Below are 17,332 nucleotides of genomic sequence, written 5' to 3'. Positions count from 1 at the left end.
CATCTGGTCCTATCACTTCATGGCAAATAGAAGGGGAAAGAGAGGAAGCAGTGACAGACTTTATTTTCTCGGGCTCCAAAATCACTGCGGGTGGTAACTGCAGCCATGAAATTAAATAACACTTGCTCCTTGAAAGAAAAATTAAGACAAACCTGCTGCTGCTGCTGCTGCTGCTAAGTCACTTCAGTCGTGTCCGACTCTATGAGACCCCACAGAGAGCAATCCGCCAGGCTCCCCAGTCCTTGGGATTCTCCAGGCAAGAACACTGGAGTGGGTTGCCATTTCTTTCTCCAAAGCTGCTGCTGCTGCTGCTGCTAAGTCGCTTCAGTTGTGTCCGACTCTGTGCGACCCCATAGACAGCAGCCCAACCAGGCTTCCCCGTCCCTGGGATTCTCAAGGCAAGAACACTGGAGTGGGTTTCCATTTCCTTCTCCACTGCATGAAAGTGAAGAGTGAAAGTGAAGTCGCTCAGTCGTGTCCGACTCTTAGCGACCCCACGGACTGTAGCCTACCATGCTCCTCGGTCCATGGGATTTTCCAGGCAAGAATACTGGAGTTGGGTGCCATTTCCTTCTCCATCTCCAAATCTAGACAGCGTATATAAAAAGTAGAGATATCATTTTGCCAACAAAGGTCCCTATAGTCAAAGCTATGTTTTTTCCAGTAGTCATGTATGGGATGTGAGCATTGGACCATAAAGAAGGCCAAGCACCAAAGAATTGATGCTTTTGAACTGTGGTGTTGCCGAAGACTCTTGAGAGTCCTTTGGACTGCAAAGAGATCAAATCAACCCTGAATATTCATTGGAAGGACAGATGCTGAAGCTGAAGCTTCAGGACTTTGGCCACTGATGGGGAGAGCCAACTCATTGGAAAAGACCCTGATGCTAGGAAAGATTGAAGGCAGGAGGAGAAGGGGTTGACAGAGAACAAAATGGTGGGATGTCATCACCAACTCCACGGACATGAGTTTGAGCAAACTCTGGGAGATGGTGAAGGACAGGGAAGCCTGGCATGCTGCAATCCATGGGGTCACAAAGAGTCAGACATGACTGAGCCACTGAACAAGGTTCCAAAGGAGGGCACAGCCTCGCTTCCTCTTGAAGGCAAGGCACACTGATTTCCTTGGCCCTTCAGGCAATGCCCACCCCCCGTTAAAGGGCTCTGATACATGCCCTATTCCTTGACCTTATGCAATGTACTCCTGCCCAGCATTTCACCTCTCTGAGCCAGGATTTATGATGAAAAGTGAAGATTCCCCTAATCCGTGGTTTCCAATTCATAGACCACATCAGCATTACCTGGAATTTGTTACATATCATCAGGCCCCACTTCAGAGCTACTGAATCACATACTCTTGAGTGAGGCCCACGTACCTGTGCCTAAGCCCTGCAAGAGGTTTTAATGCTCCAACACAGTTGAGAACCGGACTCTCCAGTGAATGAGACAAAATTACCTATGTCAGAAGAGATAACTAAAAAGTGCTTAGCACTAGACCTGGGACATAATAATAAATGTGTGCTAAATTGCTTCAGTCATGTCTAACTCTTTGAGACCCTTATGGACCCATAGCTTGCCAGACTCCTCTGTCCATAGGATTCTCCAAACAAGAATATTGGTGTGGGTTGCCATGCTCTCCTCCAGGGAATCTTCCCCACCCAGGGGTTGAACCTGTGTCTCTTACATCTACCTGCATTGGCAGGAGGGTTCTTTGTCATTAGTGCCACCTGGGAAGCCCAAAATGATAAGTACTTGAGAGCTTTTGTTGTCATTTTCAGTCACATTGACTTCACTTGATTTCTTCAGTAGATCAAGTTCTTTTCAACTTGGGTTTTCGGCACATCTAGTTCCTTCATCAGAAATGCTGCTTCCACACCTTGAACCTGATGGAACTATTCCATCCAGCTGGGGTCTGCATGATACCAGCTTCTGTTTACTCTGCTGTCCTTCCTGGCCTTATACCTTAATGCTCAGTGTCCTACTTTTACCAAAAAGGACACTGAAAAGTGATATTATCAGGAAATAACAGATCAATATCCCTAACACTTACAGATAGAAAAATCTTCAACAAAATATTAGGAAACCATTCCTCCATCATTTCAATTTTTTAAAGGATTATATGTAATCGTGGATTTATCCCAGGAATGCAAGAATGGTTCAATATAAGAAAATCAAGTAATAGAACACATTAATAAAATTAAGAGAAAAAAGACATGATAATCTCAGTTGACAAAGAAAATGCATTTGATAAAGTCCAACACACTTTTATAATAACAATAATAGTAATAAAACATTCATAAAACTAGAAATAGAGAGCATTTTTCTCAGTGTGATAAACGGCATTCTTGAAAAAGCCACTGTTAAAATTATACTTGATAATGAAAGATTGAAAGCTTTCCCTGCAATATCAGGAACAAAACAAGAATACTTGCTCTAACCACTACCATTCCACACTGTACTAGAAGTTTCAGCCAGAGGCAAAAAGAAGAAGAAAGAAAAAGCATTACATTTGCAAAGGAAAAAGTAAAACTGCCTCTATTCACAGATGACATGCTTCTGAGACGATAACAGGTAGGAAGGCCAGGGGTCTCCAAACGGAGGAAATAGGCTGCAAGTGTCAGACATTTTTTTAAATCTCTCTCTTAAGCAGCAGGAAGAAACAAACTAGTGATATATTTTTTCCCTTCTCTATACAAATTTTAAAAGAGGTTTCTCTTAAAATACTGTGTTGCCATAATGACACCTGGTTCCACCTGAACTTAACTTTTCTCAAATTTTGAGTGAACCAATATATTTTTCTTATGGAAATGTTTGTCTTAAGCTATGTTAATGTACTATGCATTTACCTCAGACTCTGTCTTCAAGTCCGTTCAGCCTAAAAGCTCAGATTTAGGCTCAGAACTGACTTGACAAACCAGTTTGTTATACTCAGACATTGTTCTCCTAATCTCTGTAAATGAAACTATTTATATGGTAATCTGCTTTTATACAAGATTCAAGTCAATGTTTTACGGCCCAGGATGACTTATTGCCTGGTGCCAAGATTATCCCAAAATATATCTTGTGGGTGAGGGGCCTGATGCCATTCTCTGAGTTTTAAGACATTCCTTTCTTTCATTAACAGACTGCTAGTAAGAAGGCAATGGCACCCCATTCCAGTACCCTTGCCTGGAAAATCTCATGGACAGAGGAGTCTGGTAGGCTGCAGTCCATGGGGTCTCTAAGAGTCAGACACGACTGAGAGACTTCACTTTCACTTTTCACTTTCACGCATTGGAGAAGGAAATGGCAACCCACTCCAGTGTTCTTGCCTGGAGAATCCCAGGGACGGGGGAACCTGGTAGGCTGCCATCTATGGGGTTGCACAGAGTCGGACACAACTGAAGCGACTTAGCAGCAGTAACTATATAACATCCAGCGAAAGACTAGTAGGTGAGTATTCTTTCTGCCCCCTTCTGATGTCTATGTCAGAAGCTTTCTCTATCCCCTTTATACTTTAATAAAGCTTTATTACACAAAAGCTCTGAGCGATCAAGCCTTGTCTCTGGCCCCAGATTGAATTTCTTTTCCAGAGGCCAAGAATCCCGGCATCTTTCGTGGTTCAGCAACAACCTTTCAATTCTAAATACAGAAAGTATTATAGAATCTACCAGAAAAACTACATGTACTCAGAAAAGTTTCAGGAAACAATAACAACATTCAAAAATCAGTACATTGATGGTGGGAATATAAAATGGATCTGCTTCTGTGAAAAAAGTTTGGTGGTTCCTCAAAAAGTTAGGTGTAGAACTATCACATGGCATATGATTCCACAGCTGTGTAGATACTTTAGAGAATTGAAAACAAGTATTTCAACAAATACTTGCACATAATGTTAATAGCAACACTATTCTTGATAAACAAAAGGTGGAAACAATTAAAATTTTTATCAATGGATGGATAAACAAATTGTGCTATAAACATACAATGGAATATTATTCAGCTATAAAAAGGAATAATACAAAGAATTCTACAATGTGGATCAACTTGGAAAACTATGAAAGGTTTATAAAGAAATAGAGAAAATGGTGAAGCCTAGATGAAGCATCCTTAGATATAATCACACAGCACAAGAGGGAAAAGGCTGAAAATTGAGACTTCATCCATTTTAAAGACATTTGTCCTGTGAAAGTATTTTGAACTGAGTGGAAATGAAGACGCAACATATCAAAATTTGTCAGAGGCAGATAAAACAGTATTTAAAGGATTCATGACATTGTATAGGAGACAGGGATCAAGACCATCTCCATGGAAAAGAAATGCAAAAAAGCAAAATGGCTGTCTGGGGAGGCCTTACAAATAGCTGTGAAAAGAAGAGAAGTGAAAAGCAAAGGAGAAAAGGAAAGATATAAGCATCTGAATGCAGAGTTCCAAAGAATAGCAAGAAGAGATAAGAAAGCCTTCCTCAGTGATGAGTGCAAAGAAATAGAGGAAAACAACAGAATGGGAAAGACTAGGGATCTCGTCAAGAAAATTAGAGATACCAAGGGAACATTTCATGTAAAGATGGGCTCGATAAAGGATAGAAAGGACCTAACAGAAGCAGAAGATATTAAGAAGAGGTGGCAAGAATACACAGAAGACCTGTACAAAAAAGATCTTCAAGACCCAGATAATCACAATGGTGTGATCACTCACCTAGAGCCAGATATCCTAGAATGTGAAGTCAAGTGGGCCTTAAAAGCATCACTACAAACAAAGCTAGTGGAGATGATGGAATTGCAGTTGAGCTATTTCAAATCCTGAAAGATGATGCTGTGAAAGTGCTGCACTCAATATGCCAGCAAATTTGGAAAACTCAGCAGTGGCCACAAGACTGGAAAAGGTCAGTTTTCATTCTAATCCCAAAGAAAGGCAGTGCCAAAGAATGCTCAAACTACCACACAATTGCACTCATCTCACATGCTAGTAAAGTAATGCTCAAATTTCTCCAAGCCAGGCTTCAGCAATATGTGAACCGTGAACTTCCAGATGTTCAAGCTGGTTTTAGAAAAGGCAGAGGAACCAGAAACCAAATTGCCAACATCTGCTGGATCATGGAAAAGGCAAGAGAATTCCAGAAAAACATCTATTTCTGCTTTATTGACTATGCCAAAGCCTTTGACTGTGTGGATCATAATAAACTGTGGAAAATTCTGAAAGAGATGGGAATACCAGACCACCTGACCTGACTCTTGAGAAATTTGTATGCAGATCAGGAAGCAACAGTTAGAACTGGACATGGAACAACAGACTGGAACATGGAACAACAGGTTCCAAATAGGAAAAGGAGTACGTCAAGGCTGTATATTGTCACCCTGCTTATTTAACTTATATGCAGAGTACATCATGAGAAATGCTGGGCTGGAAGAAGCACAAGCTGGAATCAAGATTGCCGGGAGAAATCTCAATAACCTCAGATATGCAGATGACACCACCCTTATGGCAGAAAGTGAAGAGGAACTAAAAAGCCTCTTGATGAAAGTGAAAGAGGAGAGGGAAAAAGTTGGCTTAAAGCTCAACATTCAGAAAACGAAGATCATGGCATCTGTCCATCACTTCATGGGAAATAGATGGGGAAACAGTGGAAACAGTGTCAGACTTTATTTTCCTGGGCTCCAAAATCACTGCAGATAGTGACTGCAGCCATGAAATTAAAAGACGCTTACTCCTTGGAAGGAAAGTTATGACCAACCTAGATAACATATTCAAAAGCAGAGACATTACTTTGCCAACAAAGGTCCGTCTGGTCAAGGCTATGGTTTTTCCAGTGGTCATGTATGGATGTGAGAGTTGGGCTGTGAAGAAAGCTGAGCGCTGAAGAATTGATGCTTTTGAACTGTGGTGTTGGAGAAGACTCTTGAGAGTCCCTTGGACTGCAAGGAGATCCAACCAGTCCATTCTGAAGGAGATCAGCCCTGGGTGTTCTTTGGAGGGAATGATGCTAAAGCTGAAGCTCCAGTACTTTGACCACCTCATGCAAAGAGTTGACTCATTGGAAAAGACTCTGATGCTGGGAGAGATTGGGGGCAGGAGGGAAGGGGACGACAGAGGATGAGATGGCTGGATGGTATCACTGACTCGATGGACATGAGTCTGGGTGAACTCCGGGAGTTTGTGATGGACAGGGAGGCCTGGTGTGCTGCGATTCATGGGGTCGCAAAGAGTCGGACATGACTGAGCAACTGAACTGAACTGAAAGAGTAATGTATAACATTAACACATTTTTTTAAAAAAATGAAAGGTCTTAAATCATGGATCTTAGTCTTCATATTACAAAATCAGAAAAAGAAGAGAAACACAGAGAAACCAGGAAAAGGATATAATAAACATGAAGATGGAAACCAATGAAACAAATCAAAAAAGTAGGGAAAATCACTGAACCCAAAAGCCTTAAGATAAATAAAATATGATTAAGCTCTAGCCAAATTTTATCAAGAAATAGAGAATACACAAATTATGAAGTCAAGAACAATATAATAGATAGCACTACAGATTGTATGTATATTAAATGTTAATGTGGGAATATAGAGAACTTTCCTTTATGGCATTAATTGAAAAACTTTAGGGAAATGGACAATTAAAAACACACACACACACACAAACCATGAAAGCTCAGTTAATAATAATAGTTAACCTATTTAGCCCCATTTCTATTATAGAAATTAAGTTTCTATTTAGAAACATTCTTACAAAGCAAATTGCAGGCTTAAATGGCTTCACTGTGAATTTTACCAAACACTTAAGGAAGAAGTAATATCAATACTACAGAAACTTTTCCAAAAACTGGAAGAGTAGGGAATGTTTACTCAATATATTATGAGAACTTAGCATTATTTGATACCACAACCAGACTGAGGCATTACAAGAAAAATGCATATCAACATCCCTTATGAGCATACATGCAGAAATCCCAGTAGATTTTAGCAAATCGAATCCAGCTATTTATGAAAAGGATTATGCGTCAAGACAAAGAAGAGTTTACTTCTGAAATGTAAGGTTTGCTTCTCCACTTTCACGGCACTCATTTCTCAACTCTTCAGTGTCAACTTTTTGATGCACAATAAGAGTGGAGGTCTGTATAAAGAATTCCCCTCACTATCCCCCTCATAAGTCCTTTATCCAATACAGATTCTCTAGTACTGACCAAGTGTAAAATTGTAGCTGAAGGCTTTTCCAAATTCACTTCACTTGTAATGCCTTTGCACAGCAGGAAAAGCTGCAACACACCTGGTGCTGCTGTAAGGCTGCTCTCCTCCCCTCCAGCAGGTCATTCCCCTGTGAATGACTTGATGCTGGAGAAAGCCTGACATGACCAAGCAGTCCTTCCCAACCTTCCTGCATCTGAACAACTTCCCTGATGTGTTGTCTGTGTAGTTCTTTAAAAGGGAGGCTTTGCCCTCTCCCTTCTGGTGGACTTCTTTTTTAAAAGTATTCTTGTTTATTTACTTACTGTTTTTGGCTGTACTGGGTCTTTGTTGCTGAGCGTGGATTTTCTCTAGTTGCAGTGAGCGGGGCTACTCTCTAGTTGTGGTGCCCAGGCTTCTCATTGTGGTGGCTTCTCTTATTGCAGAGCGCAGGCTCTAGGCACATGGGCTGCAGTAGTTGCAGCATGCAGACTCTAGAGCACATGCTCAATAGTTGTAGTGCATGGGCTTAGCTGCTCCGCAGCGTGTGGAATCTTCCCAGACCAGGGATCAAACCCATGTTCCCTGCATTGGCAGGCAGATTCTTATCCAGCGTGCCACCAGGGAAGTCCTCTGATGGACTTCTTGACATTCTGCTGCATCTGTTGCTGGTGAGGGTTGGCACTAAATCAGAACACTCTCCACTTATCAGACCAGTGTGTGGTCTCTGCCCTGGGTGTGTGCTTTTGTATCCAGCCAGGTGCAAAATGTTTTTCAAGAGTAGGTCATGCATATACAGAGGTAGGTCTGCTGAGTGGGATTCCTAACATGCGACACTCCTACTGTGTTCAGACACTCCTCACTCTCCACTCCATGCCAAAACACTGAAAGCTGAGAAAAGGCTGGAGAAATTCTTGTTAACTTTGATGGGAGGAAACAGCCCATCACAAATGTATGCCTGACCCAAGAATGACTGCATGGGGTTGTTGGGAAGATGAAGGCATTGAGGTCAGAGTAAGGAAGGGATGCTGGGCACTAGTCAGCCTCTAGAGGTCATAGAATCTAGAGTTCAGCTTTAACAGTGCCACATCCTCACCAAAGTAAAGGATCTGAGGATGGAGCATGGAAGTGGATGGAAAGGCAGGGTCTTAACTTACTTCTCTGTGAATGTTTTTTTAGCAGGATCTTGGCAGCTGGTAACACACAAACCCTGTGCAGAACAATGTGTCCAAGCCCAGAAAAATCTGATTAGAGCTGAGTTGCTGGTATTCAAGGACTATTAATAGAAATGTGCATCATTCTTCAGTTGGTAAATCATGTCCTACTCTTTGCACTCCCATGGACTGAAGCATGCTAGGCTCCTCTGTCCTCCACTATCTCCTGGAGTTTGCTCAAATTCATGTCCACTGAGTCAGTGATGCTATCTAGCCATCTCATCCTCTGCTGCCCTCTTCTCCTTTTGTCTTCAGTGTTTCCCAGCAAAAGAGGTCTTTTCCACTTCTTCCCATCAGGTGGCTGAAGTATTGGAGCTTCTGCTTTAGCATCAGTCCTTCTAATGAATATTTAATTTCCTTTACTGGTTTGATCTCCTTGCAGTGCAAGGGACTCTCAAGAGTCTTCTCCAACACCACAGTTCAAAAGCATTATTTTTTGTGCGCTCAGCCTTCTTTACGCTCCAACTGTCACCTCCATACATGACTATTGGAAAAACTATAGCCTTGACTATACAGACCTCTGTTGGAAAAGTGATGTGATATCTCTGCTTTTTAATAAGCTGTCTAGGTTTATCATACATACAACACATTAATCGTAGGCTGATGTTGGAGAGTCCTGAGGAGTAAGTAGTGGAGAGAGTGAGACGTGGAGACTGCAACCAAGCATCCACAGCCCAGCATAGAAGTAACAAGTGGCCAAGTTTCAAGAATGGAGAAGGAATGATATAGAAGAGGTATGGCCATCAGCGTTGGAGCACAAACAATGGTGAACAGGGGACAGAGTTCTGGAGTGATGTGAACTTAGTCCTGATGTTATGCTGTCCCCCAGGTCCCACTTAGCAAGGCTGAACCCCCTCTGAGAACCTCTTCTCACAGTGGTAGTAATGTCTGCTCTGCTCAGGCACACAGAGCTCTTCCCTTGACTGCAGTTGGGGACCTAGAAGATGTGGCGAGTTCTAAGGGAAAGACATGGGAGGTGAAATTGCCCCTGTGAACTACTCTACCACAGACTACAGGAAAGAAAATCTAAATGAAACAAAACAAAACAAACAAATCTCTATGAGGAATGTCTTGTGGGAACAATCTAGTGGTCCCAGCCAAGCAGTATCTATGTCAATGCCTATAATTACTGTCACAGTCAGAACCCAGGAAATATCCACTGAAAAGGGGGGCAGAACCCAAATTACATAACTGTTCCAGAACTGAACAACCATCTGAGGAGGGAATGGGATCCATTGGGTTGATCTCAAGACTAATGACTCTTGGCCCCTTATCTGCAGGACTTCAGGATGGCAGTTTTGGGGCTGACAGAGGATTGGACTGCTTAAAGTAGTACATAGGCTCACCCCTGGAATACTGGCACATATGCCAGAAAAGGAGGAGGTGCCCATGCTCCAGCTGTGGGAGAAGGGGACAGGCAGAAACCAGCTCAGGTCACCAGGGTAGATGTGAAGGTTTCACACAGTGAAGCTGTTAAGTGCAGAGTTGTCCAGCACCACTTCACAGTACAGGATTCTCAGCCTTATCAAGCTATCCCCACTGCCCCCAGGGAAAATGAAACGGCACTATCCTCAAAGGTCACACAGCCCTTTGTGTGGGAGCAATTGATTCCATGAGCAGCAGGTCACAGTCCATCCTCCCACACATCCATCCCATGCTCAACCTCTTTCCCAACTTCCCAATTCAGAGGAGCTACCAGACACTCGTGCTCACTCTCAACTCATATACCAGTGACTGTTAACCCACAGTAGAGACAGACAGGCAGGCAGACAGACAGCAACAAAGCTCTGGGCCTGATAGGCAGGGTATTTTAAGATGTTACCTGGGGTTTGTTTTAATCAGGTGTGGTAAAATGACAGACATGGAGAAAACTTTCTTTGAGAGAGAAGTTTATGACTTACAGTTCCCAAGAGGAAGGAGCATGGCAAGCCATGCAGGGCCACATGGGGAGGCACCAGGGTTGGTCAAGAGGCAGAAAGAGTGAGGAGAAAACAGACCAGAGACCACTGTGGTTTTTGCAGGAGGGAGTGGGCTAAGTGGTGTCTAGTTGTCCAGCACTTGGCCCTGGGGCCACTGAGGACAGGGGGATAGTGTCTCAGGCTGCAGGAGCCTGATAAAAGGAGGTGGGGGTATGGACTTAGACTGTTGGTGTGCATATCAAGGAGTTGCTCACAGGTAACTTGTTTACTGCCTCTAGGAACTAGCTAGCTCTAGGAGGGGTAGTCTCTCCAGAATCAGCAAGGCCTCTAAGACATCAAAGCCTCATGAATACAGAAAATAAAAAAACATGATGAGTACAACCCCATCTCCTGGTGTCACTGAGAACATAACTCAGTCTTCTTCCTTGATCCCCAACACTAGGGCCCTGGAGTCACCAGTTAACACTTCCTCCCCACATGGATATCACTCTTAAGACTACACTTCTCTCACAACTCTAGAACCCCCATGAACCCCCAACACCACTGCTACCCAACTCCTGGCCCATACCCTAGCCTTCTCCATAGACTCCCCACAAGTCACTCTGCACATGGCATTCAGAGAGCATTTGGCAAATGTAACCAGGATCTCATCTGGCCCAGAACTTCTGTATTAGCTTCCTAGTGCTGCTGTAACAGAGTACCATACACTGAACAATAGAAATTTATTATCTCCCAGGTCCGCAGGTGAGAAGTCTGAAATCACAGAGTTGGCAGGACCATGCTCTCTGATGGCTCTAGGGGAGAATCCTTCCTTATTTGTCTAGCTTCTGGCTGTCCCTGGTATTCCTTGGCTTGTAGATGTATTTACAGCTCCAGTCACCTGGCCATCTTCTGTGTGTCTTCACATCATTTTCTCTTTGTGAGCATATGTCTCTGTGTCCATTTTCCCCCTTTTCTGAGGACACCAGTCATATTGGATTAAGATCCAGTCTGACAACCTCCTTTTAGCTTAATTACCTCGATAAAAACAAGTAAGATCACATCCTGAGGTGCTGTATGTTAGTGCTTCAGCATATCTTTTAGAGGAGACATGATTAAACCTACTAGCAAGGGCAGCATTCAGTCCTGCTCTATTGGCTTCCCTCTAGGCTCTGTTCTTGATTTCATAACTGCAACCTCAGTCATAACTACACACAAATGTCTGATGTCCTCGATACTTTTCTCATCTGAGTTGCACAATCTGTCCCTTCATCACCGATGGTCACCAGGTTAAAAGCCCAGTATGTTCACAGAGGGGTGAATAAGCATCAGGCCAGGCCTTACTGTAGTCTTATTTCCATTCCTGCTAAACCCCAGCATCCAAAAATCCACTCTCCCTTGGGGGAAGGATGGTGGGAAGGGATAGTTAGGGAGTTTGGGATGGACATGTACATACTGCTATATTTAAAATGGATAATCAGCAGGGATTGACTATATAATAACACAGGGAACTCTGCTCTATGTTATGTGGCAGGCTGGATGGGAGGGGAGTTTGGGGGAGAATGGATACATGTATACGTATGGCTGAGTCCCTTTGTTTTCCGCCTGAAACTATCACAACATTGCTAATGGGCTATACTCCAATATAAAATAAAAAGTTAAAAAAATGAAATAAAATCTACGTCCCCCTGGAATATTCGGCCACCTGCCAGACCCTGATCTTCCTACAAACACCCCTCAAGGCCACTATATTTCCTCTACTGTCCTTGTGATGCCCACCATCCTCACACATTGGCCCAGGCAAGATAAAACAGACCTCGGGTCCCACTCTCTCCTTTTTTTCCTTGCATTTTTGTTGCCACCATGACCAGAAAATTTCACCTCCTAAATCTAACCCACAGTTCCACACTCATCCATACACCAGATGCGATGTTTCAGATGCTTATAACCTGCAAGCCTCCCCAGCACACCCTAATTGTGTGTCTAGTTCTGCCTATTCATAACCTCCACTCAAGGGGTCTCTGAAACACCAGACTCAACATTGCACTATTTGGCTCCTTTAAAATGTTATTCTTTTTTTTTTAATTGGAGTATAATTACTTTATAATGTTATGTTAGGTTCTGCTGTACAACAACATGAATCAGTCATATATTTACATATATTCCCTCTCTCTTGAGTCTTCCTCTCAACCCCTCTAAAACTTTTTATTCTTGAAAATAGATCATGAAGAAGGGTTTCATAACTATAGACAGGCCTATTGCCTAACAGATGATTCTGACGAGCCAAATGATTGAACACCTGAGAACATCACGTCAAACTGCCCTTAGGCCAAAGCTGAAGGGAACAGACATGATTTCAAGAAGGTGATGGCAGTTGACAAGACATTGTTCACCTCTAACTCTCAGGAATTTCACCCTGTTCCTGCCTCCCCTCTGGGTCTCAGAGAAGCCACACCCAGGTCCAAGTCTATGGGGTCGCACAGAGTCGGACATGACTGAAGCGACTTAGCAGCAGCAGCAGCAGCAGCAGCAGACTGGTGACTCAGTCACCAGGGACTGCCCTCATCAAGACTTAATCACTTCATCACCTGCACCTGCCATCCACAGGTGAGCACCAATTAAGTGTACGTCCAGGGAGAGAAAAAGGGATTGCTGAGCACCTAGTCAGTTTCTAGCACGATCAATCAATTTGGCCACCAGATTATCTGTTATATTATTTCTCCCACGTGCTCAACACTCTCAACCTTTTTATGTGACAATCCCAAAGCCCATTCAATCACTGCCTCCATCAATGATAGAATTTCTGTTCCCAACCTAACCTCAGACCTGGAGGCTTTCCTCCAGGTTCAGGGACACAATGAAAGGGACCTATTCAAATTGCTGACAAAATAACTGCTCATCTAACTTTCTAAACACATTGATAATGTCTTTGGAGTAAGAGTATAGAATAAACTACTTCACATCACAAATGAGAAATTTAATGTAGAATTAACCTTCATAAAACAAAATTATTTTTTGAGGATCTTCTATTTAATGATGATGAAAAGTGATCCCAGGTGAAAGATCTGTTATGATAGAAGAAATGAGGCTTCAAAAGAGAGATGCATCTGTGGATTTAAAAAAAAAGCTCATTATCTGTGTAAAACATGAATAATATTCCATTATGAAGTCAGAATGACAGCATTACCATGTGCAGCCTCAATAACATAAATATATACTCAACTGAAAACTAATATTAATATTTTATTTTTAATAACATGTACATACTGAGATGGGACAAACTGGTTGATGTTCTAAGTCTCTCAATATTGTGGAGGAGGGAGGTAAGGTATTTGAAACTCTTTGTTCTGTTTTGTTAAATAAGTGTTTGTTAGCTTAATACTAGGAATCACAATATACAATTCCAAACTAGAAGAAATAAAACTTGGACTGTAAATAAGTAATCAGTCAAAATTTTAAAAAATGACCACCTAAAGAACAGTGAGGCAAAGAAATTTGCATAATAAAAGAATATAGTTAAAGTAAAATACATTAACATTAAGTGAATATATGAGAGATGTTCAAATTAGCTGTCACTATGCTATCCAGTCCCATCACTTCATGGGAAATAGATGGGGAAACAGTGGAAACAGTGTCAGACTTGATTTTTCTGGGCTCCAAAATCACGGCAGATGGTGACTGCAGCCATGAAATTAAAAGACGCTTACTCCTTGGAAGGAAAGTTATGACCAATCTAGATAGCATATTCAAAAGCAGAGACATTACTTTGCCAACAAAGGTTCGTCTAGTCAAAGCTATGGTTTTTCCTGTGGTCATGTATGGATGTGACAATTGGACTGTGAAGAAGGCTGAGTGCCGAAGAATTGATGCTTTTGAACTGTGGTGTTGGAGAAGACTCTTGAGAGTCCCTTGGACTGCAAGGACATCCAACCAGTCCATTCTGAAGGAGATCAGCCCTGGGATTTCTTTGGAAGGAATGATGCTAAAGCTGAAACTCCAATACTTTGGCCACCTCATGCTAGGAGTTGACTCATTGGAAAAGACTCTGATGCTGGGAGGGATTGGGGGCAAGAGGGGAAGGGGACGACAGAGAATGAGATGGCTGGATGGCATCACTTACTCGATGGACGTGAGTCTGAGTGAACTCTGGGAGTTGGTGATGGACAGGGAGGCCTGGCATGCTTCGACTCATGGGGTCGCAAAGAGTCGGACACAACTGAGCGACTGATCTGATCTGATGTGATGCTTCCCGGGTGGCTTGGATGGTAAAGAATCTGCCTGCAATGCAGGAGACCCAGGTTCAATCCCTGGATTGGGAAGTCCCCTTGGAAAAGGGAATGGCTATCCACTCCAGTAATCTTGCCTGGAGAATTCCATGGACAAAGGAGCCTGTTGGGCTATAGCCCATGGGATTGCAAAGAGTCAGACACAACTGAGCGAATCTCACTCACTCATCTGGGCTTTACAAATTAGCAGTCAGTGATCTTTATTGAGACCAAAATACCTTTTATGAGGAATTCAATTTTCATTCAGATCAGATCAGATCAGATCAGTCACTCAGTCGTGTCCGACTCTTTGAGACCCCATGAATCCCAGCACGCCAGGCCTCCCTGTCCATCACCAGCTCCCAGAGTTCACTCAGACTCACATCCATCGAGTAAGTGATGCCATCCAGCCATCTCATCCTCTGTCGTCCCCTTCTCCTCCTGCCCCCAATCCCTCCCAGCATCAGAGTCTTTTCCAATGAATCAACTCTTCGCATGAGGTGGCCAAAGTATTGGAGTTTCAGCTTTAGCATCATTCATTCCAAAGAAATCCCAGGGCTGATCTCCTTCAGAATGCACTGGTTGGATCTCCTTGCAGTCCAAGGGACTCTCAAGAGTCTTCTCCAACACCACAGTTCAAAAGCATCAATTCTTCGGCACTCAGCCTTCTTCACAGTCCAACTCTTAGATCCATACATGACCACAGGAAAAACCATAGCCTTGACTAGACGAACCTTTGTTGGCAAAGTAATGTCTCTGATATGCTATCTAGGTTGGTCATAACTTTCCTAGCACAACTAATTCCATGCCATCCTCAGTCACCACCAGTGGAAAGGAGCCAGACATTGAGCAGGGATGTCCTAGGTTTTGCTGGTGGGGTGCCAAGATCTTATATTGAAGGTCATGAGGGTCACGACCAAGGCCTAAAGCCAGCTGAGATGTCCATGGGAAACTGTAGTACATATGCTTTTATTCAGAAAATCACTAGGTCAGCAGCATTCTCTGGTGGGGGAGATGGGGGTTGGAAAAGGTGTATGATCATAATCACAAAAATATCTGCCCTTTTAAAAACATGTTCATATATCAAACATACATACATGTACAGATGCTGTGTCCTTTAACCTACAAAGCAGTCTGGAGAGGTGAATCTGCCCAGTTTACAGAGAAGGAGATCAAGGCCCAGAGATCCTTGTGTTGCCTTTGGTAATATTTGGTAAGTGGCTGGGAATGTGCCCCATGGAGCTGCAGTTCTGCCCAACACCCACACGATCTCCTTCCCAGTATCATCTAATCTGGGCTGAGCCAGGGTCCCTCTGTGTCAGAGAAATGAGGCCATAGAAAAATGAACTGCCTGAGTAACCCTCATGGAGACAGGGAAGAATCTCACCTTTTCCAAGCCCCAGAAACGGCAGCCTTTGGCTCCAGCAGATTACTGTGTACTGATCAAAAAATATAAACACAAGAACAGGACACGCCCTGCAATCCCATGTATGCAGTGGCTTTTTCAGAGATGAGAAAAATCATCCCCTGGGGCTTACCCCCTTATCCCAATCATCCATACATCCTGTTAGCTCTGCTTCCTAACATGACCCCGGTCATAGTCTACCCTCCAGCTTAACACTAGAGTCCTGGGTCAGTCCACTGTCAACACACTCCTGGATTATATGGCAGCTTCGCCACATCCCCTGTCTCAGTTCTTGACTCTACCGAGTACATTCCTCACACATTAGTAGTTGTTGTTGTTTAGTCACTTAGTCATGTCTGACTCTTATATGAACCCGTGGACTGTAGCCTGCCAGGCTCTTCTATCCATGGGACTTCCACGTCAAGAATACTTGAGTCGATTGCCATTTCCTTCTCCAGGGGATCTTTCCAACCCAGGGATGGAACCTGTGTCTCCTGCATTGGCAGGCGGATTCTTTACTGCTGAGCCACCAGGGAAGCCCCTCACACTAGTTAGAGGGGGATTTAAAGACAAATCAGATTGTGTCTTTGTCCTAGTGAAACCCTCCCACAACCTCCGTAAGCAATTAGGATAAAATCTACACTTTTCACTTTGCCTTCAAAACTCTGTGCATCAATCTCTGCCTCCTACTCTAGCCTCATTGGCCCAGCCCTTGCAGCCTCAAGATCTTGGCCCATGCTATTTTCTTTCACAGGAATACTATTCCCTATCTTTTGGACCCAGCTTCAGTGCCTACTAAGAAGTCTGCATGAAACCATTCTTTAGTGTCTGCTTTCCTTATTGCACTTTACAATTTATTGACCCATGTTTACAGACAAGGATGCTAAGGCCTGGGGAGAAGAGACTTGTCCAAGTCTGGTGATGAGAATAACTTGGAAGTGCTAGCAGAGCAATCTATACACAGTATCCAGGCTCTTAGCCACCAGCAACTAGACTGCTCTTTCCTCTGTACATCTTCCTCCAAGACCCCAGTTTTGAGCCTACTCTTCTTTATGCCCTTGGAGGCCCTGGACAGGTTTCTATTGTAGCAGCAGAGTAGTTTTACAGTACCTGTTTTCATGTGTGTTTCCAATGCTATACAGTGAGTTTTCCTCTTGCTCAAGAGCCCAGTCTTAGTCACCCATGTGTATTTACTCCCATGTGATGTGTCAAGGACACAGTGTGTGGTAATGTGGATGAAAGATGACTCATGACTCTTGCTCATCATACCAGCAAGAACACACCAGAGTCCTTTGAAGACAGATGTGAAGACTGAATGAGAGAACTGAATAATGGAGGAACCAACTCCAGGATATCCTTCCTCTGATGGGCTGTACATCATTCCTGCTGAGGAAAATGAAGTCTCA

The sequence above is a fragment of the Bos indicus x Bos taurus genome, chromosome 18 (genome assembly GCF_003369695.1).
Source record: "Bos indicus x Bos taurus breed Angus x Brahman F1 hybrid chromosome 18, Bos_hybrid_MaternalHap_v2.0, whole genome shotgun sequence".
In the NCBI taxonomy this organism is placed as follows: domain Eukaryota; kingdom Metazoa; phylum Chordata; class Mammalia; order Artiodactyla; family Bovidae; genus Bos; species Bos indicus x Bos taurus.
This window is presented reverse-complemented; position numbering follows the sequence as displayed.